The sequence below is a fragment of the Octopus sinensis genome, linkage group LG17 (genome assembly GCF_006345805.1).
Source record: "Octopus sinensis linkage group LG17, ASM634580v1, whole genome shotgun sequence".
Taxonomy (NCBI): domain Eukaryota; kingdom Metazoa; phylum Mollusca; class Cephalopoda; order Octopoda; family Octopodidae; genus Octopus; species Octopus sinensis.
Genome location: NC_043013.1, coordinates 58,317,581 through 58,343,386, shown reverse-complemented (window position 1 = coordinate 58,343,386; position 25,806 = coordinate 58,317,581).

Genomic DNA, 25,806 nt, shown 5'->3' with positions numbered 1-25,806 from the left:
AAAAAAATGTTCCTCTAAAGAAAACCAAGTCCACAAAAAAACCTGTACCACGGGAGCGAAAGATCCTGATGCGCAAAAGGTCAAGACTAAGAAACAAAACATCTAAGCTGACATCAAACCATGAATTACAGAAAGTCCTTGACCAAATATACAGATTAGAAGACAATCTAAAACAACACTATGATGAAGAACGTAACAATGCAGAAAAGAAAGCCATAGAAAACATCAAGAAAAATCCAAAATGTTTCTACAGTTTTGCAAAGAAATACTCGAACACCAAGTCAACAATAGGACCTCTCCAGAGACAAAATGGGGATGTAGTGAATAACCCTATTGAAATGGCAGAAATGTTGGGTCAACAGTATGAAAGTGTCTTCAGTGAGCCATCTAAAACCATGAAGATCCATGACCCAGGAAAATTCTTCAAGGATATCGACCATACTAAACCTACCCTATCCGACATTGATTTCAACCCAGAAGACATAGCAAGAGCAATAGACAAGCTCTCCATGCACTCGGCTGCGGGGCCTGACGGTTTCAATGCCATGATACTTAAAAACTGCAAGGCACAATTGTCGAAACCCCTTTACATGATATGGAGGGAATCTATGGAGAATGGCAAAATACCAAATACATATAAAGAAGCACACATAACTCCAATACATAAAGGGGATAGCAAATCAAAACCAAAGAACTACAGACCAATCTCACTGACATCACACATTATCAAGGTCTTCGAAAGAATAGTTTGTGGAAAACTGGTTGAGTTCCTGGAATCCAACAATCTGATGAATTGCAACCAGCATGGATTCAGGTTAGGTAGATCATGCCTTTCCCAACTACTGGCACACCATGACCAAATCCTAGAAAATCTAGAGAATGGATACAACACAGATGTTATCTACCTCGACTTTGCCAAGGCATTTGACAAGGTAGATCATGGCATCCTGGGTCACAAACTTCGAAAGCTAGGAGTAGGAGGAAAAGTTGGTACATGGATAAACGAGTTCCTTACAAATAGAACTCAAACAGTCACTGTGAATGGAACCCATTCAACACCATCACCTGTGACCAGCAGTGTTCCTCAGGGTACAGTACTCGGCCCAATCCTGTTTCTCATCCTCATCTCTGACATAGATGAAGATACAACCAGCAACGTCTCATCCTTTGCTGATGACACCAGGGTCATGAGACAAATCAAAGACGAGGTGGATACAGAGGCCTTACAAAAGGACCTGACCACCATATATAAATGGCAGGAAACAAACAACATGTTGTTCAATGATAAGAAGTTTGAACTAATTCGCTACGGAACAGATCAAGATCTGAAAAATACAACAAACTACAGAAACCCATCAGGACAACAAATAATGGAAAAACAGTATGTGAAAGATTTAGGCATCCACATGGGAACCAACCTAAAATTCAGAGAACACCTTGACTCAGTCTGTCTTACTGCAAGAAAGTACAGCGGGTGGATCTTGCGCACCTTCAAATCAAGAGATACCTCAACAATGAAAACCCTCTGGAACAGTATGATACTTCCGAGGATTGACTACTGTTCTCAGTTGTGGTCACCAACAACAAAGGGCCAACTATCTAAGATAGAATCGCTCCAAAGAAATTTTACCTCATACTTCTCAGAAACGAGGGACCTGGACTATTGGCAAAGACTCAAAACCTTGAGGATGTACTCAATAGAAAGAAGATTTGAGCGATACCGAATTATATACATTTGGAAAATGATAGAGCAGAAGGTGCCAAACTTTGGTATCAAAACCTACCACTCACTGCGCCACGGAAGACGCTGCCAGCTGCCACCAATCAACAAAAAGGCTGGCCAGGCAGCAAAAACCCTGCGAGAATCAAGTCTGTTGGTTCGAGGAGCACAACTGTTCAACTCCATTCCGGTACATGTCAGAAATCTATCAGGATGCAGTGTGGAATCATTCAAATTGCAACTGGATAGATACTTAAGCACCATTAGAGATGAACCCCATCTCCCAGGATATACACAACGAGCACAAACTGACTCAAACTCGCTCCTACACATGTCAAATTTAAGCAGAGAATACAACCTGGCAACCACACCAGACTCTGAGGGTGGAGTCTTCGACTTGGCCTGAGCATGGACTCTAACCCAAATGAAATATATATATATATATATATATATACACACACACACAGACTTTCATTGATAGATCAGCAGATGCATATGCTACTTGCGCAGCTGAGCAATAAATCTTCACTTTGTTGTGCTGTCTGCTAATCGTATGTTACCGTTCATATACAATACAATTAGATAATATCAGCACCGATTTCGCGCGACATTATTACTAATAAGACTGAGGTCAGATTTATATGCGAGATTTTTAATTTGTATTTATATTTTTCTGTTACTGCTTCAGCTTGACTATTACGCACCGTAATTTAATAGAAACCTGTTCAAAGGGAATATTTCTGCTGTTTGCCATTGCTTACTTCTTACAATACATATTAGTTTTGATTGAATTAGTTTAGCGCTCGGTTTGAAAAAGAAAAATTATATGCAAGATATGTCTGCCATTTTGAGTGTGGAAAGATATTTGTTTTTTTTTTGTCTTTATATTTCTTTGTCTCGTTTTCTTTAATATTACGGTTTTATTAGGAAGAAAGTCAACGCATAAATTTAGTAGGTGAGACAAAGCTAATAATAAATTGATAGCGTGGAAAAAATTTATTTCAATTTTCCTGTTGTTTATGTTAAGGCTTCAAATAATCAGATTTATAGAGAATGTAGGTTTAGCACTAATTTGTAACTGAACATTCTCTTTTAAACGAGTTCAGGTGTATATATTGCAGTAGGTGTATATATTGCAGCTTTAAATCGAATATCTACGAATAAAGAGGAATGACAAAAGTAACGTAAACAAATCTAAGCAAAACATTGAAGGGTCGCATTTGATAATAATATTGCTAGCAATCTCCTTCCGATAATTAGGTTTCACTTAAACAAAATACGAAAGAGAAAATAATTCAGTTAATGATATAAGTGTTGAACATTAAAAGTATATGTAAGCTCTAATCAGGCTGCATCTGCGAGAAGATTTCAATTCCAAGTTGCGCCTGATTATGTTCCAGTACTATTATTTGGAGATGCTATTGTGATAAACGAACCATTCAATTCATTCTCCGCCCTCACTAAATGTGATATTATGTAATACATAATATAAGAGGTGACAGGTTACAATTAACCATGCTTGTCTTGTATCAGGCGCTCGGGCAACACGTAGTCCGTTCGAATCTCTAAGCTGTGATTACTTTGTATGACATTGTCCATCCAATCTGAATAAGAAAACGAATGCAATTACAGATGAATATTACAATAAAAATAAGGCAGCGAGCTGGCAGAGTCGTTAGCACCGTGGACGAAGTGCATAGTTGTATATCGCCCGTCGCTACGTTCTGAGTTCAGATTCCGCCTAGGTCGATTCTGCTTTTCATCCTTTCGGGAGCGATAAATTAAGTACTAGTTCTACACTTGGATCAATGTAATAGGCATATCCCTTTCCCCAAAATGGCTATCCTTATGGCAAAATTTGAAACCAAAATTACAGTAAAAAGTATGCTTCTATGATTAACATCATATTACAAAGTATTTTACCGTTGTGTAAAATTAACCGAGCTTTACAAAACACCAAACGACTGCTGCTGCTATTACTACTATTAATTTTAATGATCCATAAACGCCCGGCCCTCTTTACTCCGAAAATCAAATGTTGATGAGTTAATCGGAGATACAAGAGCCAGTGAAAGTTGGATTAAATAATTCTCGTATCAGTAATGCTTGTTCTTCAACCTTATTAGTCAATCGAGAGTTGGCTTCACTTTTCAATGGCTCTCTCCAGCATTGATGAAATTGGTATCAAATATTCATTGCAGTTTCATCTATGAGATGTAGAATGCTGCACCCATATCAGAATCAATGCAGGTAGCGGACAAAAGAACATCCAAGATTGCAGTAAAACAAAAATCACTCACCAAAGAACTTCAATCAAAGGTCCGTCCTCACTCTGCATTTTCTACAACAATGGACAATATTAAATAGAAGTTGTTGGTCTCCTGCAAATTCTGTTCCATCTCATTATTGCCGCTCCACACTCATATTTTCTCCATTTGCCGCCAATATGGTCATTTTCCCAAATCACTGCATTAACTATTTTGCTCACTTCTTTCACACCAAAACTGTATCCCTCTGAAATTTTCTACTTGGCCTTGCTGATTTTTGCTGCAAACTTGCAACTGTCCTGAAGAACTATCGAGCACATTTATTTTATGTGTTGTTTGCTTTTACTTGGTTATGAGGGAGGTGTACTCTAAGAGATATCAGCAAAATGTGAGTATGGCTTCCCTAGAAATTTCTGGAGATGTGACAGGAAGACCAAAAAAAACCCCCACAAAGCGTCCTTATATAAGTTTGTCACGTGAATTAAAAACAAGGAAATTATTCTCGTTTTGTATTCAATTAACAATGAAACATTTTTTATAGGTTTACAAGTGCAACTAAAATGATAAAAAGTTAAACCTCACTAAAACAGAAGCGATGAAAACGGGTGTATTCAATTAGGTAATAGTGATTTGATTGATTTTATTTTGACAAGTTTCGGTATTGAATTTGTGAATGATTTGGAGATTTTCTGCTGTCTGACAAGATATACGGATAAATCCATAGCGTTAACTTTAAGAGGCATTGATTTTTAGTTTTACTTTTACCACTGACATCATAGATTGTACATGGTTAGATTAGAAAAAAAATCAATTGCGTAAACTTGATATTACTGGAATGAATAGTCTAAAGAAAATTAGTAATCTACGTGTTTTTCCTCCAATTTTCCCCTTGTTTGCTTTCCGTGTGGATTACGTTCAGGCTTCAACTATCTATATTCTATTTAGTTCTGGCTGTTTCTCTTTTATTTGGAGCCATAGATTCTTGCCAACGAATTCTTATAAGTTATTTAACGATTTTATAGCAGAGTTGTATGCTTGTAAAGCTGTCTTTTTTCTCTGCTCAATAGTCATGCCTTTATAATCAATCGGCTTCCGTATTTGGACCCATCAAACGTTGCTTAGGATGAAAACCGCTGCCGAACACTTCGTGCAGATACATTGTCTCATAGACTCGGGTTGATCAAACGGTTCCAAAGGAAGTTCTATAGACACAAAATCGGTGACAATTCGCGAGAGTAATCGATCCTGTTCTTGACTGGCAGTTTTGTCACGTGGCTTGTCAGCATCACCTTGCCATTAAGGTTGTCGTTGTTTCTCTAGAAGTCTGGAGAATAAAACAAGATCCAATCAGTTTTTTATTTAATGAATGTTGATGAAATATGTTGTTAATAATGCATAACACATTCGCCCATCTACCAGCTGATATACTCTGTCCAGTCACTGAGCTATTACTCAGATAAGAATACAAGTTTAAACTGGGATTTTGCTAAATAGTTCTGTTTGTTATGTACCGGTCAGCCTTGGTCAAGAATTTGTAGAGTGAATGTCATTGTTGCTCCGAAACACCGGAATCTTGTTCTTTTGTCCATAATTAGATTATCTAGAGTTTCAGTTACTTTACATGATGGTGGATGGCTAATGATGTTTCTAAGAGATCGATCAGGTGGGCAGCGACCCATACCATATTGCATCGCAACTGTAATATAATGTAGTATAAAAATCTACAGCAAATATCTCTTCTTCAGCTATTTCCAGCCTTACAATACGAAAAGCTCGGTGATGAACAGCTCTCTTCATTTCTTCATCTTCTACCATGTACATTAACTATTTTATACAGACATATACATATGCTTTAATGATGTGTATGTATGTGTCTGTACACACATATATGTGTGTATATATATAAATATATGTGTGTGTGTGTTTGTGTGTCTGGATTTATATACCTACATATTTATATACCTATATTCACATATACATACAAATCTATATATTTATGTGTCTATATATATATATATACATATACATATATATATATATATATATATATATATATAATATATATATATATAATATATATATATATATATAGGTGCGTGTATACGTATATATATATATGTATTTATATATATATATATATATATACGGATATATATATATATATACGCGTATATATATATATATAATATATATATATTATAAAAACATACATTTATGTGTGAGAGAGAGAGAGAGGAGATATATCCAATAGAAGGATGTAAGCGGAGAAGGCTGCAAGAAAAAATAATAAGTAATATAAATCAACAAACTGTGATTGGCTGAATGCTTTTTGGCGCATGCGCACTTCGACGTTTCTATCTAATGACGCAAATAGCAAAATTAACTTGACATTATTATTATTATTATTATTATTATTATTATTATTGAGTTTGTTAAATTGTGTGACGTTATAAACAATGTTTTCAAGTTTTCCACAAATTGGCCGTGAAATTATTTTTTTTTTTGCTTGTTGAAGTCATTCAGTGAGAAGAGTTCATAGGGAAATCATGTCAGATGGGTCTGGCAATAGCCAACAGCAATTACAGCAATGGGAGTGAAACTACAATAACAAGGAACTCTACCAAAACAATAACTAAGGCAATCAGAACGACAACAGCAGCCGCAACACCAGTAACAGCAATATAGTAACAATAATAACTGAACAAATTTTAGCGCCGCTACCATAACTAGAACTGCAGTGGGAACAACATGGAACACACACACACACACACACACATACACACACAGACACACATAAATACACATATGCATATATTTATATGTATGATAAAATAGTTATATGTGTGTCTGTTTGCACGTAAGCATATGTATAATGTAAATTAAGGCGGCGAGCTGGCAGAAATGTTAACACTCCGGGCGAAATGCGTTGCCGTATTTCGTCTGCCGTTATGTTCTGAGTTCAAATTCCGCCGAGGTCGACTTTGCCTTTCATCCTTTCGGGGTCGATTAAATAAGTACCAGTTACACACTGGGGTCGATATAATCGACTTAATCCGTTTGGCTGTCCTTGTTTGTCCTCTCTGTGTTTAGACCCTTGTGGGTAGTAAAGAAATAATATGTATAATGTAAATAGCATGAAAAGAAATGGGCGGGGATGGCGGTGTCTAGTAACAACCAAGAACAACATTACAACTCTTAACAATATGAACGTCAACATTATGAAAAATACAAGCAGAAAAAAGACAGCCAAGAAATGAAAATGCACCAACAGCAGCAACCAGTAACGACATCAAGAATATCTCTGCCAATAATAACACATGGACAATATTGCCGAAACCCCCCTCAATACAACCCCACCACCACAACACAACTAAAACCAGCCACAGTTCTATAAAAAACAATTACAACAACAACAGCAAAAACATCTACAGATGTTTATTTTTCGAATCAGTATTTTATTTTTACTGTTTCTTTCTTTACTTCTTTTCTTATTTATTCGCTTTATATTTTTTTCTTTCACGCAAAAGCTTCAAGAAAGAAGTTTGAATTCTGCTCTGATTGCAACATCAAAGATGTTCATTACACTTATTATTTATACATATTACATATAGCAACACATGTGTAGATAAATATGCATCTCTATGTGTGTAGATACGTGTTTTTATGTGCGGGAATGCGTATAACTCCTCATAATACACACACACACACATACACACATATATATATACATGTATTTATCTATGCATATATATATATATATATATACATGTATTTATCTATGCATATATATATATATATAATATATATATATATATATATATATATATCAATGTGCATGCATGTAGACACACAGACACAGATACACACACACATACACACTCGCACATACGTTTCTACATATTCAAATTATATCTTCAAGATATACGCTTATCTTCACTTCTCTGCTTGTGCATTTTCTTTCTATTTCCTGATATTTTTCTTCACATCTTCTTCATCCTCCCACCTTCATCTTGTTTTCAATTCATCCATACGAATGAACAACTCGAAATAATGTGCTGCCGTCAACTATTTTTTTTTTTAATCCAATTCTGATATTTTTTTTACTTAATTCTACTTTACCTATATTACCTCAGATAACCAATTTAGTGGAAAACTGATACCAGATAGTTTATGAAGAATGTTCTGTAATTGTTTCAGATTTTATTTTTAATTACTTAGTCATTAATTGAAGCATAAGGGCTTGTAACTATTTTCAGGATGTCATGATTTGAGGTATTACTCTTCACCTCAGAGATTCGGCGTGAATCGTTTCATCAGAGTGGTCTCCGTCGTTCAAACAAACTGTGGTCAACAATCGCTATTACTGGGCGTAATTTTCAAATGGAAATATGTGATTTAATTCCCTTTCGCTTCTTCCCATGTGAATTCCCAAAGAAAAAAGGCTTATTAATAGTTATTCTCAGTTCTGGATATTCTAAAATATATAATCGAAATACCGACCTGTGCCTATTCACTATTATATTTCAAGAAAGAAAATATTATGACTCTATACAGTATATTTGATAAATATTCGGAAACATTTAAAAAATCAACGCAGGAGTGGCTGTATGGTAAGTAGCTTGCTAACCAACCACATGGTTCCGGGTTCAGTCCCACTGCGTGGCATCTTGGGCAAGTGTCTTCTACTGTAGCCTCGGGCCGACCAATGCCTTGTGAGTAGATTTGGTAGACGGAAACTGAAAGAAGCCTGTCGTATATATCTATATATATATGTATGTGTGTGTTTGTATGTCTGTGCTTGTCCCCCTGGCATTGCTTGACAACCGATGCTGGTGTGTTTACGTCCCCGTAACTTAGCGGTTCGGCAAAAGAGACCGATAGAGTAAGTACTGGGCTTACAAAAGAATAAGTCCCGGGGTCGAGTTGATCGATTAAAGGCGGTGCTCCAGCATGGCCGCAGTCAAATGACTGAAACAAGTAAAAGAGTAAAAGAGAGAGAGAGAGTATCAGTATAATCAGTGAGTGAATGCAGCGTGGACAATCTGCAAACACATAATTTTGTTTCTCGTTGTAGAGAAATGAACTGCACTCCTATACATCAATTCTGAAGATCTAGCGCTTCACCTGCATTTAGATGTTAAAATATGATTGTAGCTGTCTTACAAGGTTTTCTATCATATTATCCAACAAAAGGCTTATACCACATATTAGTACAGATATTTTATACCCATTTCTATATCTATGTTTATATACATCGATATATATATATATATATATATATATATATATATAATATATATATATATACCGGAATAAACACATAAATGTGAAACAAGGTGGAAAAAAGAGTACTCAAATACCAGTGGTAGAGTAATGCTTTATTTTCTGCTGCTTAAAATAAAGTATATATATATATATATATGTGTGTGTGTGTGTGTATGTGGGTGTGTTGTATATATATATATATATATATATATTATATATATATATATATATTATATATATATATATAGAGAGAGAGAGAGAGAGAGAGAGAAAGAGAGAGAGAGCGAGATGAGAGACAGATACTCTCCGTATGGAATGCTCTTTGTAGTACTCAAGCTATTTAAATTGGCGCAGGTAGGGGAGTAAATATAAAGACATGCAAGTTAACCACAACGATATACAAAACATATTAAATACATTTAATACAAAAAAATGTACATATGTTGACATATAGCGGTCCGTCTTACGCAGAATAGAAATGATACCAGGAATGAAATGGGTTGAACAATAATGTCAGGAATTTAAGGAGTTGAATGAGAGTTTACCCTATTTCTGTTGTTAAAGTGTGCATAATATTTGGGTTCCTTCAGTGTTTTATAACTTGATACTTCGTTTTAAATAATTAGAACAGTGACGGAAGCCAAACAAATAAACGAACAAACCAATGTTACGCACGGAAACATGATACGCACGGAAACAACGGAAACATGAAAAATTCCCCATAAAAGAATAATAGCAATGAATTCGGTCAACAAACCGCACTGATTAGGAGCTGACCACTTGTTGGTTTCAGAATTTATTGAGGAGAGTACCCCGTCTTGAATGAAATAGATCAAGGAAATGGACTACCATCCTTAAATCTGCTGAATGGATGACCATCCATAAAATCTGTAGGGTGAATAACAAATAAATCCAACACCATCAGACACACCTCCAGCCCCATATTACTATCATTCCTTCCTCCACTCCGATCACCTGCCTCCCACTACCAAGTACACACAGAAATATCCACAGAGCTATCACTGGCAAGAAGTGATGAACATCTTTCTGTGATTCATTCACTAATGCGGTATCGCCTGATGAAATGGATCAATGATGATGATCAACCGGATGTCCACGGATAATACAGACTTTACTGCATCATCCCAACGATACGGACTCTCATGTGATGTGATTTGTGGAAACGCACGTAGCGATGTATTAGATATCTATAAAGTCCATCCTAGAATTATTATTATGATACACACACACACACACGTACATACACATACATACATACATAGATGTACGTATGTGTGTATATATTGCCTGCAGACTACTGAAGTCACTCAAGACCCAAGTGGTTGGTGTGTGAGTTATAAAATGTTTAGCCGTACCATCGCAAATCATTATATGTCCACCAAGTTACAAATCAAATTTTTTTGCAAGGAATTTATTCTTATATTCGCAGCGTGGTAACGCTTTTAAAAATTATTTACTTGTATATCCACACGTCTAAACATACATGTATGCATACACTCATATATATCACATCCATCCATACATATATACATACACACACGAATATATATATTAACACACAAATGCACACATTCAGATACATACATACATACATATATATATATATATATATATATATATATATACATATATATATATATATATATATATATATATATATAGAATTCGATCGAGGAAACAGAATACAATTGATTACGTACATATTCATACTGCAAATTTACTCTCTTGTTAATCAAATATAATAAACCACATTTAATTTCTTTCTTAATATTTACTTAACTTAATTAGGGTCCAACTTCATTATTTACTCGTCTGCTATTCCTAGACAGACTCTTCAACATGGTTTTGTCTTTTCGGTGCGAACTAATTCCTTTCGTATTAATTATATTACGTTTCTAAAGAACCAACTAGACGAAAATATAGAAAAACTGAGTCCGATCAGTAGAAATATTTCATTAAAAAATTATATCTTTTATAAATTATCTTTTTCAGGCAGAAAGGGGTGGGGTATATTGATATTCATCGTCATTATTTTAGTTTCTTAACAAACAATCCAATGTATATTCCGAGCCTGGCATTAGTTACCCGGGCAATTTTCTGTAGTGAAGTGGTCCATGGAAACGAGTTTTATTCCATTTAGTCTGTCTGGTACGAAGTGGCATCATGGTTCCACGTATTTTCTTCTATTAGCATTTTTCAGTGCATACCAAATTTTTGAGTTATGTTTCACTCAAAAATGATTCGGTGGGATTTCTATAGTATTGAACGTTCTTTTATTTTTGTTTATCAGTAGAGTCACACGCGCATCTATGTGTATTTTTTAATTAACACTATTAGTTTTTATAAGCAAATGGTTTCATGCTATGAAAACGACACAAACAGCATTTTATAGCATGTCTGGTGCTTTCATGCAATCTTTAGGCTATGCCGACATGGTACACACATGGTAAAGCAGAATGAGAGCTTAAGAGAAAACACGAGAAAAGGGCGATAAGAAGGTTGATGTAAAAGATAAAAGGCAGAACAAGTCGGAAAACGAAAGGAAAAGAAACTATAAGTAGCCCATAAGAATATGTACTGTGTTCAATGAACAATATTTGTTTCACCAAACGAAGTACTATGTTTGTTGATCCTACATTCACTGAACTAAATAATGTATATATATTATGCAGTTCAGTATAATCCCTACACATTTATATACACACATGTATATATATATATATATATATATCGTTGAGGTTTATAGAAAAAACAAAAGACGAAGTCATGTGTATGGATAAAAAGTAAATGTATTTGTTTGACGCTCGGGAAATACACACGCACACTCACAAACATAAATAAGTTTTAACATAGAGCAATATACAAGGTACAAATGCTGGGCATTATTAATCGATAGAGCAAGTGAGTAAACTTATCAGTAAGAAGCCTATGATAATTACTGGAAATAGCTGTAAGCCAAACTGAATCCATTAAAGGAAAAATATGTAATGACCATTACATATCTGTTGTCTTCTATCTCTGTCTGTTTCTCTCTCTTCTCTCTCTCTCTCTCTCTCTCTCTCTCTTTCTCACACACACACATACGGTATTTCTCTCTCAACAACATTTTCTCCTCTCCTTTTCCATCCCTAGAATAGATGTTACGAAGAGAGACTATAGCGAAAACACTACCACTATCTATCAATTTATCTTTCACACACACACACATTCTCTCTCCCTCTCTCTCTCTTTCTCTGTCTCACACACACATACACACTCATTGGATCTAGCTTTTTACATTCGCAAAATAGGCATTTTTTAAAAGAAAGTAAAATATCTGAAAATCGGTTATAATAATATAGCCTTCCAATCTCATTGCAATGGAAGCATGAAGTGGAAAAAAAAGTTGGAGGGAAAAGTTACAGGGATTTAATAGACTGTATTTTTAGCGAAAAGCGAGACAGAAATTGTCTGCGTTTAGCGGAGCGATGTCAACTTGAAGGTTGTACTCGGCAAACTTTATAGCTTAGCGTCTGTATCAAGACTGTCCATTGCAGGTTTCGAAATAAGCAGAAATACCCAATAAAATCAACATAATCATCCTACTGTTTCTTTTGTCTCTTCATTGATTGTATGTTTTTATTATTTTTTAAATTTGTTATATTAAATATTGGTCTGCACGTGTTTACTTTATGTGTAGTTCAGTATTGTGTATACCTGCCATGTATTTATGTACGTCATTAATATATAAGTGCATGTGAATGTATGTATTCATATATAAGTTTCTATGTACATTCATGCATTCATGCGTGTATGCGTGTGTGTTTGTGTGTACGTATGTCGCCAAAACCCCAAAGTTGAGTAAAAGTTTTCATGCTTGGATTCGTAAACTACGATAAAAATAACACTGGTCAACAAAGAATTTGTCCCAAGAAGAAGAATACCTGTATCTTATACGTTGTTGCATGCAGAATTCAAAAATGTCAAGCTATCTGTATCACCCAGAGTTTCTCTGTTCCACGATATCCCTTTCAGTTCCTGTTAACTGGGCTAAATTTCAGTTAAGCTGTTGAAATGTTGAAATGTGAAGCTAATGGTTTATGAAATACTCCTAATTTAAATGCTTATGAATAGAATTAACCCAGTGAAATCATAAATCAAGCTATCTGAATCAATGAGTCCCTGAATATGTATGAAAAATAAATGAAATGACAATATGTAAAAATACTAACACAGAATAATACTGACACACAGAAGCACAGAAGAAATATGTAATATACTAACACAGAGAAAAATTAAAATAAAACACGCGGTTGAAAAGAATATCGTGGTGTGGAGAATCAAGCGTTTTAAATCAGCATAGAACAACGCGCGGCACAGACAGTAAACCACAGTACAGCATGTAGTTGTCATGGTAACAACAAACTGCTAATGCCACACTATCTGCTGATTGGCTACAATTAACCAAATTTTCTAAATTTAATTCCAAATAACATCAGATTCTTTCATTTACGAGAAGTTGATAGTAATCCAAATTCAGAGTTGCATCGATACACCAAAATTGAAATCAATCTGATCACAATAAAAGGGGACTCAGTTATGCGAATAAAAAAGACTTGATCCCACTCATTTTTTCTCTCAACAACTTTTTCTAATCTCCTTCTGAAAATACACCGAGGCCCATATTTTATTCCTTCTCTTGTTTCACCCCCTCTTTTAGATACTGTGACGGATGGACAGACACAGAAATTTGGTTGTCTTTTATAATACATGATGTTTGTGTGTGTGTGTGTGTATGTTTGTGTATGAGAGGTATCAATGTGTATAATTAAATGTTTTTCAGCGGAAATCACAATGAAAGTAATGTGATTTTAGCGCATGATCGAGCGACGTGGCAGAATATTTTAATTATCCATCAAAATAATTAGAGAAACAACAATTTTTGTAAATACAGCAGAATATAAACTGTATTTCGATCTTAGACCTTTTTTCCGCCAAACGATAAATAGTTAATCTTATACAGGAGATAAAACAGTAAATTGTTTTCAATGAAGACGGCAGAGAGTTGATAGAATATTTCACTGATGGAGGAGAGTACGTAAGTATATGCATTACACACACACACACACTGATAAGCCTGGAAACATTTTATCATTTTATGGTTGGTAATAACAAATGAAAACTGATTATATCTCGATACGCGTGTATAAACGGCAATCATGTATCACGATATAACCTTTAATATGTGTGTGCCTGTGTGTGTGAGTGCATGTATATATATATATACACATACTCACATATATACGCATATATATGTATATATATTTACACATCTAACTTTCTCTCTCTCTCTCTCTCTCTCTCTCTCTCTATATATATATATATATATATATATATATATATATATATATATATATATAAAATGTGTGTATATATATTGGTATGTCAGTAATTATCGCAAAGAATGTAGAATGAGGAGGATAACTATACAAAGCGAGAGAGAGAGCGGCTGTAATTAAGTGTGGTGTCTTAACTTCTCAATCCTCACGATACTATTCTACATCTGTGATATATAATCAATTTTAATAACTGTTGCAATCAACATGACAACTTCAATTACTGGGATTGTTATAAATTGGGACAGATAATTGCTTGTATGTATGTATGTATGTATGTATCTATCTATCTATCTGTTTGTATCCGTTAATCTTACTTCATCTCCCATTCTCTCTGTATGTATGTATTATGTATATATATATTATATATATATATATATTATATATATATATATATATATATGTGTGTGTGTGTGTGTGTGTGTGTGTGTATGTGTGTGTGTGTGTGTGTGTGTATGTGTGTGTGTATAAAATTCAAAACCTACATAACTTAGATAAGTTTCATCCAAAATTTGGCCCAGGCCACGTCCAACTGAAAAGCACCACCAACTAATATCTGTTAAGTCATTTTTAAATCACGGTTTGTGCTAGGATGGTCCATTCACGTAAGGAATTGTTATTGACTCTGGTGTATCCAAGAGTATGTGGCATACTTAGTATACCTTGAATTAATTTGTCCAGCTTCCGTTTAAAGGAGATGATATCCTTTTCTTTGATTTCTTATAGGATAACCTTAAATAGAGCAGCGCCTGTTGAGGAAAATAAACTCCTATAGTGAATTTGTGTTGTGATCTTGAATTGCGTAGGGGACATGTATATATAGTTTAATTCTTTTACTTGCGTTAGTCATTTGACTGTGGCCATGCTGAAGCACAGTCTTTAGCCGAACAAATAGACGCTAGGGCTTATTCTTTGTAAGCCTAGAACTTATTCTATCGACGTATTTTGCCAAAATGTTGTTACGGGTACATAAAGACACCAACATCGGTTGTCAAGCGATGTTGGGGGGACAAATACAGACACGCAGACATATACATACATGTATATATATATATATATATATCTATATATATATATATATATATATATATATATATATATACAAACCGCTTCTTTCAGTTTCCTGCTACCTGATCTACTCCCGAGGCTATGCTAGAAGACACTTGTCAAAGGTTCCACGAACTATGTGGTTGGGAAGCAAGCTTCTAACTACACATCCACGCTTCTTTACATACATATGTACACATATGCATATATATGATATATACGTAAATATTTATATATGCATATATACAAACATACTTACACACATATATATGCCAGTTGGACCCTTGTCAAATCTCAGATACTTACATGTGTCCAAGTCAGAATCATTTACAGATTTTCTTACAAGAGTTGCTATGGAAGCTGGGAGTAAATGATAAACGCAGACTGGATCCGAATACGGTTGGCTACTTAACCACAAGACAACATTGATACAGCAACTGAAACTTAAGTGTACATACCTTCGTCTTTGTTCCACCTACTCGATGTGGAAGAAACGGAGTCATAGTATTTCCCAACCCACTTATAAAGTATTCCGCTATCGTTATTTACGATGATGCCAGCTGACTAGAAGTAGCAGTCATTCCCCAACAATTTAAAAAGTAAATAAAGACAATAGTTCCTCGCCTTCATAAAAAAAATATTAAGACACTAAGGGAACGAAAGCAATATAAATGCAAACAATGCACTCATTCTCCAATAACCGCATTGAAGTTGATATTTCTTCGTAAAGCCAAACGAAAAGTGACGTTAAATTTAAACCGTATTACACAACCATTTCGGTGCGGTACAAATTTATAGCATCCCCACAGAATAGTCTCTATTTGAAAGAGTTATGCAGACGACAGGATTCTAATAAATATACGAACGTCAATTTTGATGAAGAAGTATCCTTAATCAATTAATCAATTTGTCTACTCTGAACCCAAATTATTCCCGTGAACTCTTAGAGTGCTATCAGTCACGATCACAGCGGTACGAAACCGGATGTGACATATGTCAACGTTTTACACTCATATGTGGGAAGAGTGAATTATTTGCTCTTATTTCCCTATCAATAATAATTAATTACATTCATTTAATTACTTTGAGTTATATTATTTTTGGCTTCCCCAAATAAGTTCCCTTCACTTTATTTTCATGCAATATGAACTAGTGACTTGCATAGTTACTCCATCATATTTTACGCGATAAATTGTACGCATAGAGGAGAAAATAGAATAGATTGTTATAGTCATCAACATTAGCATTATCATCTTCATCGTTTTAGTTGCTTTTGTTCCTGCCGTTGTTGTTGCTGTTGTTTTTGCATGTTTGGCTTTTGCTTTGTATTTATGGAAGTTAACTTCGAGAATCATCCAGAAACCTCAAGGGACAACAAGTTCAATTTGATGTTATGCCTAGAGTGCCAAACATTTGGTTTTGCATAAAGTATTGTTCTGGAAAAACAAAAGAAAATTAGGTGGTCGTTTTAAAAGCAATTTGATTATAAGATGATAGCCTGATGTTAAGATGACAGTAAAATGTGTTTGCTTCTATGTACTTCTAAACGTATTTTGATATTTTTACGGATTAAAATATTTTGGGGATTACATAGACAATATTTACGTAGGATATGGACAATTCCAATGAGCTGTATTTTTTTAATTTCTGCCATTTTGGGATTTCCTGGTATCTCAGCTACATAGTAATCAGCCCCTTTTGCTATCATTCCTAGGGCACCAATGACGACAGGTATTGTTTAAGTCTTGCTCTCTTTGGTTATTTGCCATTGAGAGGCATTTCCAGCCTTTTATCAATAAGAATATCTAAAGCAACAGTTTTAGCACGGGTTTTCACACGCTTAACATTTTGTGTGTTTGTTTCAAGTACAATACCTTATTGAGTTCCAATGTGGAACTACAAGGGACCGCATTGTTCAACTGGTGGAAGACTGTGAGGGCTTGTCGAAACTCTAGGTGCCAAGAGCCCATTTTTGGTCTCTGCATGAACCAGGACTGTGTAGCTCCATCAATTAAAAGACAGGGGCCATAACTCCTTCCCGTAAAGGAAACGCTAGATATGTCGCAGCCTCAGTTATCCTTAACCATAACATGCCCATCCTCCATTCAGAAAAGGGAACGTCTGTCTAGCGGAACACGTCCCTTCCACAGGAAGCGGAAGAACAAGTGCTCCAGCATGATCAGTCAATAAGTAGGGCAATGGACGACGGTCAAGTGGTAGATTACAGAAGCGATATATGCATTTGCCACCTCAGTGTGACCTTTCACGGACAGCTCTGTGTCAATTTCCCGGTGCGACGGGCCACTCTGCTCATCATCTTACCCTAGTTCTTGGCTCACCTGGAGGTCCGAACCAAACCAGATCCTGAGCAATATTAACGGCCCTTCCACCCAGCACCCAATGATGCTGTCGGTTGACTTGTCCTGCCCCCACCCAGATGCTGAGCTGCACGGCCATCAACCTCCGGTTAATCTTTGCTCCTATCACATCTTCATACTCACTTAGTGCAGTGACGATCACCACGATGTCCGAGATTTCTGACACCGTTTTACGGCGATGTCGTCCGCATTAACCAACTCTAACCTTCCGCGTCCTAGTGCACGCAATATACCCATCAAAGAATCCAACTTCCTTAACAATGACTCGAGAGCTTGCAAGTACAGAAGGGGCGATAGTAGACATGTTTGAGGGACCGAACGTGCGACGCTAAGCAATTCCGAAAGCTAGCCATTTACGCTGACCACCGAACAGGTGACACTGTACACTGCAGCGATCCAACCTCTAAAAACGGGATCGAAACCGGCTGCTGCTAGGACAGTCTCCAAGTATTAGTGGTTGAACCTATCAAAATGCAGTTATGCATCGTTAACCAGCTAGAGCAGATGTCCTCTTAGGTTTAAAAGATCGCAGTAGAGTCCGTTCGAACGGACAGCCATGTTAAAGTGGCTACGAATACTCCTTGTCAGTACAACTACTGCGTTGATCTCTTAGAGGGATTTTAGAGCTAGCATTTTTTATGTCAAACCTGAAATATTGCAAATTGGACAGTATCTCAGATTCTGGTCTTCCCGTACAACATATCTGTAGTGGTTAAGTGTGTATGTAAACAAATACATAAACCGATATATGATTGAAAGGCATTTATTTACAGTGTTATTTTAGTGATTGGTCACTACCTACAAAATACAGGCAACTGCTACGAGTTGCTTGAATAGAGTACATATTAGAAATGAATATGTTTGTGTGTGTGTGCGTGTGTGCGTGTTTCATTCGAAACAGTAGTCGATCGGCACTTCGAGCATTTCTCTCTGTCTCTGTCGTCTGCCAAAAACTTGGGTCGTAGATAGATCTATCTCATGTGTCTGCTCCCGTCTCTGCTGAGATTGTCTGCCTCTCTGTTTCACCCTTGTATTTATAATATTTGTGACAGCTAGAAAAACAGACATACTGCAGCAGAGACAGTGCCTAAGTAGGTCAGCAGTTGTCCAGTTGAACTTCGCCCGACATGGCTGAGGTCGCAGGTCAAAGGGAGATGATCAATCACTTTTTGTCAGAACAAAGCAAGCCTTCTTTTCGCGCCTTTGGTTGTCGTGGTTTGGGCGACCGAGGATTCTTGGATTCGGTTTCGAATCTAGGCTTAGAGAAGGAAGTGCTAATTCTTACACATCATTGATATTCATAAATAATCATAAACGTCCAGCTTGCTGTTACTTGATATCTCTGGTTGATATTGGGAACAGCTCGTATAAAACAAGTCAATGATAGCGTAGACAACAGCAACAATAATAACAACCCCAAACACTACCACCACCACCACCACCACCACCACCACCGCCGCCGCCGCCGCCGCCACCGCCATCGCCACCGCCACCACCACCACCGCCACCACCACCACCACCACCACCACCACCGCCGCCGCCGCCGCCGCCACCGCCATCGCCACCGCCACCACCACCACCGCCACCACCACCACCACCACCACCACCGTCATCACCATCTACATCTTCAACATCGTCACCTTAAACAACATCAATATTCACTTATTTTTGGAACTGTATAACTAAATTCTTATTGCGTTACATTTTTCACCTACTCCTGGGCCCTGAATTATTCCGTGTCTGAATGCGCCACTCTCAGCTGGTGTCACACCATATGAATCTTGCACTTTTGCCCACTTTCACCGTTCCAAACGGTCCAATCATAATCTCTCATCTCCAACAACTGACTTAGCACCAGACTAAGAACACCTGCTTCCCTCTGTTATTTACGTTCTTAGGTCAAATTCCGCTAGAGTCAACTCTGCTATTCATCCTTTCGGGCTTGATAAACAAAGTATCATTTCAGCACTTGGGTTGATGCCCCGAAACTGCTGGCCGTTTGCCAAAATTTGACACCGATATTAGTGTCTACACACACACACACCACACACATATATATATATATATATATATATATGTATGTATACGCATATACATATAAATGTATACAAACAAACAAACACACACACATATATTTGAAACTGTGCTTCCTACAGTTCTCAGAATTGTAACCCTTATCTCTAACAATATAACTGCTACCTAGCACCCCCATTCACAATTAGTGATGATTGATTTTTTTCTTTTGGTTATGATGGACTCACTCGTCGTTAAACGACGTACGAGGGTTCGACAATTTCTTACCGAACAGATGATGTTTTTTTATAGTGATCAGATGTTTGTGTAGACATAAGCTCACTCCCTCCATCCGATTAACATTACCTGTCCAGCTGCAATGAGTGTCACGTGTTCGATATCGAAATGATCGCAGAGCAACGTGAAACGAAGTGCTTTGCTCAAGAACGCAACGCAACGCCCGGTCTGGAAATCGAACCCACGATCTGTCAATCGTGAGTGCAACACCTTAACCCCTTAAGACTTCTTTTGGTTATATATACACACACATGATCGCTCACGCAAACACATGCACGCACATAATTTTTCCACACCCACAGCTCTCGAAAATTTTTACTCCTGGACATATCTAGTTTCTGCAACGATCATAATTTGGTTTTCAGTATAACTTCCAAAGTCGTACAGACGAAATGAACAGAACAGATATACAATGCCAACTGATCTATAGATGGAAAATAGATAAACCTTGTTATAGGTATTTGTTCTTTTTAAATGCGATTTTAGAATGTTTGAACAAAAACAAAATCTTCAAACTTATTTTCTTCGTTCTGTGAATGACATGAATGACCAATCTTGTGGTATTGAAAAAAAAAAATAGCCGCATCGTCATAATCCCGCGTAAACCACCAATATAAATTCACAAGTAGCTGTCCTCCATTGAAGAATAAGATCAATTTTCTCTTCAATTCTTACAAAGCCTAAAAATGTGCAAAATGTCCCCTGTGATAGAAGAATGTATAATGATATACATATGCACATACACATACTTCTATACACACAGATACATATATAGGCGCACATACACATGCTTATGCATGTATATACATATATGTGTATATTGTGTGTATATATATATATATATATATATATACATACATTTGTTGCTCTTGACTTATGGGAAAGCACATAAGAGAGGGAAATAAATCAGTGCAACCGGTGTCTAAGTGCAATTTGTCACGTGTTTTAGTCGAGTTTTCCCCAAGTTTAGCAAGCTTCTTAGCCCATAAATGCATTTGTCTTATTCGTCCAAGCTAAGAAACTCAGCTCAAGAAACAACTAGAGCAAGTAAACAGAGAAAAAAGAAAAAAAACAATGGATGATAGTGTCTAAGCGTCTTAACTTCGACTCTTTAATATTTTATCATAGAAATGGTAGAACCGTTCCAATAAATGACTGAGACAGAGGTATAATCCTGCGGTCGCTACACCACTGACATATATTATTGTGTATATTGAATCAGGCAGAATTAAAAGATAAATATTGAGTCAATAGTAGTAGTAAATTAATCGATTATTACCATACTATATTTAAAAATCAATATTATTGATAAACAACAGTTTCATTGAATGTAGTTTTACATATGTGATAACTCACTTCCCTTTTCATGTTACTCTGGTTCTATTTCTGTTTCGACTAAAATTTATGTTCTCACGGGGCCATCTCTGTTACCCGACTTTCTTCTCGAAGTAGTTCTAGTTTTTTCCTATAACTGTAGTGTTCAGTTTGAATCTCAAAGTTATCCTGTTTCCCCAGATAAAACTGAGAAGGGTTAAACGTATTTAACGTAAAGGCGACGAGCTAGCAGAAACGTTAGCACGCCGGGCGAAATGTTTTGTGGTATTTCGTTTTTCTTTACGTTCTGAGTTCAAATTCCGCCGAGCTCGGCTTTGCCTTTCATCCTTTCGGGGTCGCTAATGTACCAGTTGCATACTGGAGTCGATCTAATCGACTGGCCCCTTCCCCCAAAATTTCGGGCCTTGTGCCTAGAGTAGAAACGAATATATTTAACGTATTTCCGTTGCTGCACTGGGTTTTCATGTATCAAACACAAGGATAAAGTTATCTTGAATTAATAATTAAGGAGTATACTTCTGTTTTGCTGTTGTCACTGTTGTTGTCTTTTAATATTTTTCCAGTAGTGTAAGGAACATAGGATCGAACTTTTGTTAGCCGTTACAATCGCAGGAGTCCTTTTCTATAAACATTTATCAGTAAAACAACACAAACATAAAGACCGATGGTACTTTCATGAAGGTCGACAATGCAAGATTCAATGAAAGGCTCTATGAAAGATTGATTGAGATATTGAAATCTCTCTATCAATCTTTCATAGAGCCTTTTGGGTGCTGAGCCTTTTGGGTGTTGTGCCAAATGCATTTCACAGGAGCAATTCTCATCAACTATATTTTCATTTTACTGACTTTGTACCGATATTTCTCAATTCTCTCGATTCCTTTGCTACCCAACATTTTATTTTATAGTAGTGCAAAGAATAAAACCTTACACTGCTGCATGTTGTTTTATCCTCTAGAATTATATCCGATCATCTTTCTTCAATATTATGGTTAGTTTTTAAGGCGGTGAGGTGGCAGAAGCGTTAGCACGCCGGGCGAAATGATTAGCGGTATTTCGTCTGTCATTACTTTCTGAGTTCAAATTCCCCGGAAGTCGACTTCGCTTTTCATCCTTTCGGGGTCGATAAATTAAGTAACAGTTGCGTACTGAGGTTGAGATGCATATCGCAAATATTGATTCGTTGTGTTAAGTGAATCTCTTTCAATTTATGTTGAACCCAGATATCGAGCTTTTTAACGAGTCCAAGACATTTTAAGTGAATTTCAATTGTTGTGTGTGATATATTTAAACTCTCTGCAATCGCTCGAACAGTTATATATCAATTATATTCAATTATGGCTTTGATTCGGTCATCATAAACTTCAGTAGGTCGACCAGAACGTTGGTCATCTTTGAGTGAAAAATCTGCAGAACGGAACTTTTTAAACCAATTCTGGTATCTGTGCATTCTGTTAAGCAATCAACACCATAAACTTCACATATCTCTTTGTGAGCCTCAGAAGTTTTCTTGCCTTTATGAAAATAAAAGCAAAATACGGCGAAAATGTTCGCTATTGCACTCCATATTAAAATAGACCCAAAACAGCTGTAAACAAAATTACGCGCAATTTGCTACTAAACAAACTAAAAGTAATGGCTATCAAATGCCAAGAGGAACAAAATCATAACATTGAGAAAAGTTATTAAAAAAATGTAACTATCTATTTGCGAAAAACGAAATTAATTTCTTGCCAACCCAATATTTTGATCTGTGCTTCATTTTCATATTTTGTTTGGTTGGGTGGATAATTTACAAATGTATTTCATTTTTCTATGATTTTCTATATCAGTGATATGCTAAATTTTCCAAGAAATAACAGGAACTTTGGTGGGTTTCAATGGTGATTTGGGAAAATCTTTACGGAAGTTGAAGGTCTTTCTGAATATTTGGTTTCCGTCTTATATCGTTTGAAAGTATAAAAGCCTACCAGATATTTGATTAATTATTAATGAAAAATTTAGAAAAAACAGGAAAATGATTAACCGATGAGGTCGCTGACTGCAACCAAAACCTTTTTACCCAGACTGACGTGAAAAACCTCAGAAGTTTTATTATATTTTTTATAAATTAATAACATATTTCTTACTTGGAAGATGGTTTCGATGCCCAATGATTTTGATGGTGTTATTGCATACGCATTCACTTCTGCATTCGTTATTAAAGCACTAACTCGGTGATTGTAGATTAGCAATCGCCAATATTGAGTTGCAATCAAATATCGTTGCCTTGGTCACTTCAATTATTGAAGTGGTATTTTTCAATATAGAGATTTGAGATTTAATTTTAGAAACAATATAATTTCTTATTGATTTCATTAGGTTTCCAGCATCGGCCTACAAATGATTGTTAAATCTGGTTGTCGATTGAATCAAACAAATTGATTATGAACGTGCACAGGTTGTTCAATGTTGCAGGGAAAATATTTTATTTGACCTTGAGATACTCAGGACTATGTTATACGTCAATTGAAGGCAAGACGATTTCGGTCCAGGGATACACTTGTTTTTATCCGATTGGAGGAACTGTTAGTTGTTGCCATCTATAACTTTGATAGGTTTTGGCCAGTATAGGCCCAATTCGTTATCTTTACGAGTTTTGGATTTTCCACACGGTGAAGGACTTATTTCCAAAATCTTTGAACAAACAAGAATGTAGCAGCATTTATCTTTATAATTTTTTCCAATCTCTAGTTCTTTGTTTTCCGTTGATTTTAGTTTATTTATTTATATTTTTGAGGTGATATTATCTTGTTTTAAATAGGGTGTGCTTTTGCGTAGTAAAACTTTTAAGGAGAACGTTCTACAATGTTTTATTGTATATTTTTACTGAAAGTAATATAACTTACAAATTTATTATTTGCATAACTTTCGGAATGAATCATCGCTAATAAATATTCCAAGAAGCCATCAAATACTATCTCTAGTAAAAAAAACAAAAACAAATTGTATGATATTTATGTGCACATAAAACATTCATACGTTCATATATACATATGTATGTATGTATGCATGTCAGGTCACTTTCGTGTGCTACTGGTAACATGTAACCCAGTACAACCTGCTGCATGGTCGGGCCGTCAGCGTCTAAACCGGCAAGCCCACCAAGCTTGCTTGGTGAGGAGGGTGTTTGTTGAACACCCTGCGGCATGAAAAACAAAACCCGTCAAAAGGCGGAGGAACTCTTGAGAGTCAACGGCCATCCAATAAACGTGAATTTTTTTAAAGGCTTAATGCTGTATCATGCGCGGGGACAAAGAAATAATCGGACTGAATACCCGATCGCGCGGTTAAACCATTGGGAGTGAAGGACTCCTAGCCTTTGTTAGGGCATCCTTCTAGGGGAAGGTAACTCAGGTAACTGGGATAACTCCGACATAAAACCTGCGGCTCAGTGGTTTCCGGTGATGTTGACTTGTTCTTCTTTTCAGATTATGGCTGCTGTTGCTTAGTGAGTGGGATTGACTCAGTGCACAGCCTTTCCTCACTTAAAAAAAAATCTTCTTGCACAGGCATTGCACGATAACAACATTGTTCATGATTGTTGCTAGTGCTGTGCGTCTCAACTGAATGGCTGGCTGTAGCCTTAAAAAGCAAATAAAACTCACATTCGATCTCAGCACCAATAACAGTTAAGCTTCGTGCAATGGCCATACTTGATAACGAGGGGGCAGCCATCATCATGTATGTATGAATGTATGCATGTATGAGTGTATGTATGTATGAATGTATTAATATATGTATGTATGTGTGAATGTATGTATGTATGCATGAATGTATTTATGCATATATTATGTATATATTTATTTGTTTGTGCATATATGTATATATATATATATGTATAAAGGTAGGACACTGTATAACGAAATCCGTCGAAAGGATAACCCGAGGACAATGAAATAAGAATCCACAGTATGCTGGAAGCCATCGCCACTGATGATAAAAAATAGAACTGGTGGAATGTACCAGTGAAAACCTCAATGAAATGTAAACACAATAGAACTGATATAATGATTTGGGATCGAGAAGAGAAGCTGCTCAGTGAATGT